This window comes from Microcebus murinus, chromosome 2 (genome assembly GCF_040939455.1).
Source record: "Microcebus murinus isolate Inina chromosome 2, M.murinus_Inina_mat1.0, whole genome shotgun sequence".
Classification (NCBI taxonomy): Eukaryota; Metazoa; Chordata; class Mammalia; order Primates; family Cheirogaleidae; genus Microcebus; species Microcebus murinus.
In genome coordinates, this window is record NC_134105.1 from 45,419,906 (window position 1) to 45,427,346 (window position 7,441).

The following is a 7,441-nucleotide window of genomic DNA, read 5'->3' on the forward strand; positions in this document are numbered from 1 at the left end:
AGTATTTAACCAATTAAAAGTAAGAAAGGAAGTGGGGAGCTGGAAGGGCATTCCAGGAAGAAGAAATTGCATGTGCAAAGGCCGGGAGGTCAGAGGGCACAGTGGTGGGATGATGTGGCTAGCTGAGTGTGACTTTGTTCAGTATCAACTTCATCGTAAAGGCAAGGGGAGACCACTGGGAGATTTTAAGCAAGGGAGTTGGGAGTAATATGATCACATTTGCATTTTAGAAAGAATACTCAGGGTTACATGTAATTGTATGAAGTTTTGTTACAGAGAGCAGTTGGAAGAAGTCGATTCTTTCTTCCTTTTCTTCTTCCTTCTTTCCCTGCCCTCATAAGATGGCTCCCATAAGACGAACTAAGCCCTAAAACATGCCTCTTGTGACGTCTGGCACATAGTAGGTGTCCAATTAGCATATATTCCTCCACTTTCTAAATGTAGCTCCTGAAATAGAAATCCCTTGGCATTAAGCACAAGTTAGGGCAAAATCTTTAGGGTGAGGGTGTGGCTGTTGGTATCTTCTGGCTGGTGTTTGGGTATAGCCAACAGGATTTAGGTCAGAGGAAGTGCCCCAGACAGTTCAGCCTCCACCAGTCATCTGAGGTTTCAGGGAGGGCAGGTGAAGGTCACAATATCCTCCCATTTCAGAAGGCCACCTCTCCCCAGAGACTTGGTCTCGAAAATTTACCAGACACAGGCCATAGGGTTAATTTGTCTGGGTCTACTCTATCATCTGTAAAATGGGTATGAGGTTAGCTGTGCTGCCAACCATATGGGGTTGTCCTAAGGATGGGAAGAGTGTGAACCACAACAAAATAATACAATTGATTACATTCATTAATGCCTACCTTGGGCTAGGCCTTGTTCTATGAGGCAGGTATTATCATTATCCCTATTTTACAGATAGAGAAATGAGGGTCAGAGAGATTATGTGAATCACCCATGGCACAGAATAAGTGGCTGTAGCCAGAGCCCTGGCATTTTAGCCACCACACCATGACGGCATGATTTGCTTTCCCTTGAAAATCACCAGCTGCTTCCTGAGCTCCTAGCATGATGCAGGTATTCCAGAAATGTGAAGGAAAGGGGCAGTGTCTTAAATCTGAGGAAGTCTTTCCAGATCTACCCCCCCACAGCCCCCCAACTCAGGGTCTTCTCTGGGAAATGGCTCATGGCCTCCCATTAAATCCCATTAAAATGACCTGTTACCTGTCTGACTCCTCACTAGGCTGGGAATCCTGAGGGCAGGGACTGTGTCTGGGTCATGGTGTTGTCCCCAGAACCCAGTGCAGTGGCTGGCACTCAGTAAGTACTTGTGAATAAATTCCTTCGGTCACTTGTCTGAATGTTTTGCCCAAGCTGTCCTCTTGGCCAGGAGGTGTAAAGCAAAGAAGCTGGGGCTTCCAGAAAGTCCTCCAAGATCGGTGAGCGCGTGCATGATGGAGTCCCAGCGAGAGGTCAGTGTGCTGGCCCTGGGGCAAGCCTGTCTCCGGCTTCCCACACCCCCTCACTGCAGGATAGACCTACAGTGGGGTGGCCCCATTCCACCCAGTCTACTTTCCCCATGGGACCTGGTGCTGACACGTGTTGTGTGAGGACCCCTAAGGATCTGCTGGGTGGTCCCACTGTAGGTGCCTGGCGGCTTGAGTTGGGCCCACCTGGCTGATTGGGGCTGGCCGACAGACAGGTCGCAGGAGAACCAGAACTATCCTCAGGCACATTGAGCAACCGGCTTCCCTTCCTCGCCCCTGGCAGGAGCTGGGCCAGGGAAAGTGAAGAAACCAGTTTGGAACTGCAGGGGGGTGGGCGTGGGTGGCGCCCTGCTGGGAAAGGGGTGGCTGGACCAGTTTCTTCCGCTCAGGGACCGGATGCGGGCGCAGGGACTCGGGCGGAGGCAGGAGAAACGCGTGCCCTGGGCTCACCTGTACGTCTTTCAGGGCAACGCTGGCTTTGGCAATGCGGTGACTAGGGGCTCTGGGTCAGCGGTCGCTGGGCGTGTGACTTCCGGCTGCTAAGTCAGGCGAGAGGACCGGGCGGCGGCGAACTAGCTGACGGGTAGAAATGGAAGAGGCTTCGGCCATCCAGCGGGCGGGCGAAGGCCTCGGAGGGGACGGGCAGCGCCTGGAGACAGATGGGCAGGCCCATGGCTCTCCTGGCCTCGCCACCGCTCGTCCTCTGCCTCACCCTGCGCCGCCTCGGGGGCCAGGACCCGGGACAGGCTTGCGTTTGAATCCAGGCTGTTCCACCCGCAGGCCTCTGCATTCTTGGGCACGTCACTGCCATCTGACCCAGGGTTTCCCCGGACGAAAAATGGGAGTGCCGTGCCTACCCCAAAGCGTCGTGGGAGTGGAAGTCCATGCAATAACCTAGGGGAGGTGCCTGGCACATAACAGGTGCTCAGTAAAGCCAGTCCCTTTCCCTCCTCTGCTTAGCAGCCCGCTCTCACTCCAGCCCCTGACGTCGCGTCCCAAGGGCGGCCCTGGGTCGGCGGGTCTGGGAGGCAGGAGGTCTGGCCTGGCCTAGGGTAACTCATCTGAATCTTCTCAGCCTCAGTTTGCCCTGCAGACGAGACGGTGGGATGGGCGAGTGCGCGGACTCCGACGGCCCCACGTGGACTGTGTTTCTGTGACCCTAGGAGGGAAGTGCAGTGAATTCTTCCCTTCGCGTGTTTATTTATTCACAGATTCCGGTCCGGCGAAAGCTGCCTCTCGTAGCCTCCCCCAGTGGCCCGCCGGCGTTTCGTCCATACAAGGCCAGCCTCCGCTGGCTGCTCTTTGTGTAAACAGAGCCGCGTCCTCCCGCCCGCAGGTCGCCGCAGGTCTCGCCCGCAGCGCCCGCCCGCGGGGGAGGCGGAACCGGTGCGCCCGCCGCGCATGCGCGCGAGGCTGGGAGCCGGCCACACCCGGGCTCGGCCAGGCTGGGACTCCGGCCGAAAGGAGCGGAGGAAGGAACGCAGGCTCTGACCGTCAGGGTGCCCGCTTACTAGCACCCTTATCCTTTGGTTCCCCAGCACGTGGCAGGCCCTAGACAAACCGCAGCCCTGCGGGCAGCATTCATTCTTCCCATTTTATGGACAGGAGACTGAGGCTCGGCAAGGTTAAATGGGTTGACCAGGGTGCCTCAGGCAAAAAACAGCAGAACAAGAAATCCTAAACCAGTGTGTCTGGTTGCAAAACCCCGCTTTCTCCCCACCGCACCTGTCGGCAGTGAGTTTGTAAAGCTGCTAAAGGGGAGAAGTAACGTATGCACGTCCGCGAGTCGCAGACCGACAGACCAAGGGGAGCGGAAAGCCACGCTCCAGCGCTTCCTTCGGTGTGTCAAACCGGGACTCGAACGGCAGGATGAACCGCAGGCTAACTTTCCCGGTGACAATTTCACTCTCTTTTAAGTTGCAAAGTATAGATTCTTATGAAAACAAATAGTAATGGGGAAGGCTATAAAAATCTCAAAATTATTTTAGATGGAAACAGGAGACTTCAAAGAAATTTCGAGCTGTTTCCACACCCTTCCCTGGATTGTGCCTAAACATTCTTGAGGGCAGTGCACAGACGGGTAAACTGAGGCCCGGCAGGAGGAGAACAGAGATCTCCCGGCTCGGGGCCTGGGTGCTTTCCGCTGGCGTAGGAGGTCCCGCGTGCCACTAGGCTTCCTCGGTCTGCTGCTACTGCAGACCTCTGTCACTGGGCCGGGCGAGCGCGGGCGATTCTGAGTAACCGCGAGCTCAGGCGGCGCGGCTGGGGCTGAGTGCGAACTGGACGCGCGGGCGCCCGGCTCGGGAGGGCGGCGGGCGCGGCCCCGCCGGGGTTCCCTCGGTGCTTCCTGCGCGAGCTCCTCCCCGCTGTCCCGCGGGGCGCCCAGTGCCAGCGCGCGGGCCACGCCCCTGCTCCGGGCCAGCTGCCCCCACCGGGGCCCCACGGCCGACTGGAGCCCCGGGAGCAATCCCCACTGCCAGCAGGGCGTAGGAGTGCGCGCCGGGTTTGCAGGCCGGCCAGCCGCGTTTCAGGTTCTAGGGGCCAGCGGCCCTCTCCTGCGTGCGGTGGGCAGCCAGGTTCTCTGGCCAGGGTTCAAATGTGCACCTGACGTTTGCTAACTGTACGGCCTTGAGAAAATTACTTAACCTCTTTCGGTCTCAGTTTCTGCGTCTGTAAACTGGGGGTTAGCAACGCTTACCTCATATAATTGTTGTGGGAAGTAAATGTGTACCTACCTGTAAAGGCCTAGGACACTTAAGAAAATCTAATTAAATGCTCTGTTTTGCTATTATTGTTAGGCAGGCCTGGGTAGGAATCCCAGTTAGGCCAATTAAGAACTGGATAACCAGGCAGGTGAACTTTCCCCGGTTTCCCCACCTGGGAAAGAGAGCTTCATTGCACTTTACATCATAGGGTGGTGGTGAGGGTAGATTGAGCTCTATCCTCAATGATGCTTGCAACCTTCACTGCTTGCCAGCACTTCCTTAAGCACTTTACACTTATTAGTGCATTTAATTCTGCAATTACAGTGTGAGGGAGGTATTATGAGTGTCCCTTTTCACAAGTAGGAAATTGAGGCACAAAGAGGTTAAGTGACTTACCTAAGGTCACACTGCTACTAAGAAGGAAGATTTGAATCCACAAAATCTGGCTCCCTACTCCTTGTTCCAATCCCTGCAGGGTGCATCAGGCACTATGCTAGGCATTGGGGATGCAGCCAGGAATGACACCACACACGGTCACCTCCTCAACAAAGATGGCACCTCCTTTCTGAGTTTATTGGCCTTCCTTACATATGACTAAGCTTTGCATGCACTTTCTTATATTTTATATACTAAGGCACTTCACACATAGTAGGTATTCAATATTGTTAGTTTCCCTCTTCCTGTATTTTTTTGGGTCCAATTACAAGTGCTCCCGTGGAGCTTTGTAGGTTAGGTGTTTTAGTCAGGTGATAGAGCACTTGGTATCCAGTAGGTGCTCCATACACCTGAGTTCCCTCTTCCCTGTACTTAGTGATCTTCCAGTTAAATAGATGAAAACAGCTCATGCTTAAGGTTTAGACCTTTTAATAATAATAATTGCTTCTGCCTCTGAGAATTACTGTGGGGTTCCCAGAACTGAGGGTGAATTTACTGTATTTATCACTTAATCATTTCCAAAACCGCTTATGACTACAGCATCTTTAGTCCAAGGCCTAGAATTATTCCTCTCTTACCCTCCCTCTTTGGGGTCTCTGTGATAATTCTTGCTGTAAATGGCTAAAGCTATTAAATATCGAATGTAGATCTTTCTCCATGCAAGTGTAAGCTGTCGTTACATTCATTGCTTAAATGTTATGATCACTTCAAGCTTGGCTTTTGCATTTGATACCTTGAGTTAAATGTGGAAAGTAAGGAGGAAAAAAGTATAATGGTTGGAAATAAAAACGTGCAGTGGGTGTATTTCCAAAGTAATAAAAAGCCACTTTAAATTTTAAAAGATTTTAAACCTTGTGTGGTTCCAGGCAGGACACCCTGAGTTCCTATCATTCATCATGGCTGTATTCTGAGGGTCAAAACCATCCTGAGGTAATTTAGTAAACTCAGCTGACAACAAAATATTAAATCTCCAATTTCTCCTTGTAAATGAGATAGCTGAGGAGAACACCCCGTACATGGGAGGTATTTGTAGGGAAGCTATTATGGTCAGGGACAGGGATACAAAGGGAACAGTCAAAGACATTATACTCAGCTGACATTTATTGAGTACCTACTATGTGCCAGTTGCTTGCAAGTCTGTTATTTCAAATAAACTTCACAATTAGTATACAAATCCTGTACATATTTTCAATATATAGATCCTGTACATGTTTTGTTAGACTTACGCAGAAGTATCTAATTTTGTTTGGAGCAAAGTAAATATAATATATATGTTTTTTAAAATAAAACAACCTCACAATTAGCCTGTGAGGAATATATTGTATTATAGAAGAGGAAGCTGACAGTCCTAGAAGTTCATTAACTTGCCCAGGGAGTAAGTGGTAGAGTCTGAGTTGAAATTTGGGTCTTCTGACTCTAAGATCAGTATCTGATTCATTGCACCTCTCTGCTTTTTCCAGATGTCGGTCATCTCAGAGGTGGCGGTGAGAACCAGAGGGCACTTCAAGATCACCTCAGCCAAGGCTTCTCTACCTCTTTTATAATCCAAGTCATTCTTAATAAACACAAAAACCGCACACCCTCGTTTAATGAGTTTCAAATTCAAAATAAATGAAGTATCATGATTCAAAACTAATCAAAGCAAGGGGACATTTTGAGTATTTTGTTTTTAAACAAAACAAGTCTCCCCAGAGCTTCTGGGTCCCGCTCCACACCTCCACTGACTCCCTCAGAGAGCTGCCGACCTTCTGCCTCCTCTTCCTCATCATTGGCACTGGGGGGGGGGGGGTTGAGCCCAGAGAGCACTGCCTAGCTGGTGACCGGGTCCGCTCTTGAACTCAGGTCTGCCTGGCTGCTATATTTTGCGCCCTGCTTACCTCTCAGCCTGGTCTCTCACCTTGCTGTAGCTCAGGGTCCACACTTCAGACTGACTTTATCACCTCTAGTTCCCAGAATGTGGCATCCTCCAGCCAGGCCTTCACTCAGGCTGGTCCTGTGCATGGAGTGGCCTCGCTGGCTCTCCTCCCTTTGCCAGGTGGACCCCTGTTTGGCAGGATTTAGCTGAAATGCAGCTTCCTCCAGGGAGCTTTCTCTGGACTCCTACCTATGTTCAAATGAAGGGGACTGATTCCCCTTGTCCATGTAGAATTATCCTTTGGCACTTGCTAACACTCTAATGTTGTTTACAAGTCTCTCTCTCAATCATCTATGGGCTCTCACCTTTGGGCATCTCACCACTGCCTCTGTCGAACTAATAGTGGTTGCAGTGGACCCACATATTTGTATTCTTTCAAGAGTGCCTGGCATTTAGCAAGCACTCAGTAAATGTGTATGGAATACACACACACACACACACACATACACAATGCCACTGTCAGATTATTTCACTTTAATAGCCTTGTTACAGGCTGTAAACTCTCGTGGACAACTGTCCTCCGTTGGAACAATAGGGAGCCACTGCATGTTTTTGAGGTAGAGAGTTCCTTGACCCCACAAATAACATAGAGACTTCCTCATGGGATTAAAGGTGCAGCTTTCCTAGTTTTCAAGCTTTTGCTGTCTTTCTCTGGAAAGGTTTGATTTCATAAATAAGAGGCTGGGCAGGAGAAGTTTTATTCCTTCATTTGTGGTTTACTCAAAAAATGTATCAAGTGCCTGATGTGGGCACCATGGATATAACAGTGAACGAGGCAGACAAAATATCTCCTGTCATGGAGTTTACATTCTCCTGAAAGAGGAAAACAATAAGTAAGTAAACAAGAAATATGTCAGTTTGGATAGTAAAAAATATTAATGATATTCAGAAAGATAAAAACTATACAAGAC

The 7,441-nt window shown here is 50.4% G+C and overlaps 1 long non-coding RNA gene across 1 annotated transcript; it reads left to right on the forward strand.

Moving 5' to 3' along the window:
* Positions 1–1,885: 1,885 nt before the first annotated feature.
* On the forward strand, positions 1,886–6,240 carry LOC105882586 (uncharacterized). The gene is made up of 3 exons (XR_001159312.3): positions 1,886–1,927; positions 2,687–3,368; positions 6,076–6,240. It is a non-coding gene; the product is annotated as an uncharacterized LOC105882586 (long non-coding RNA).
* Positions 6,241–7,441: the final 1,201 nt, after the last annotated feature.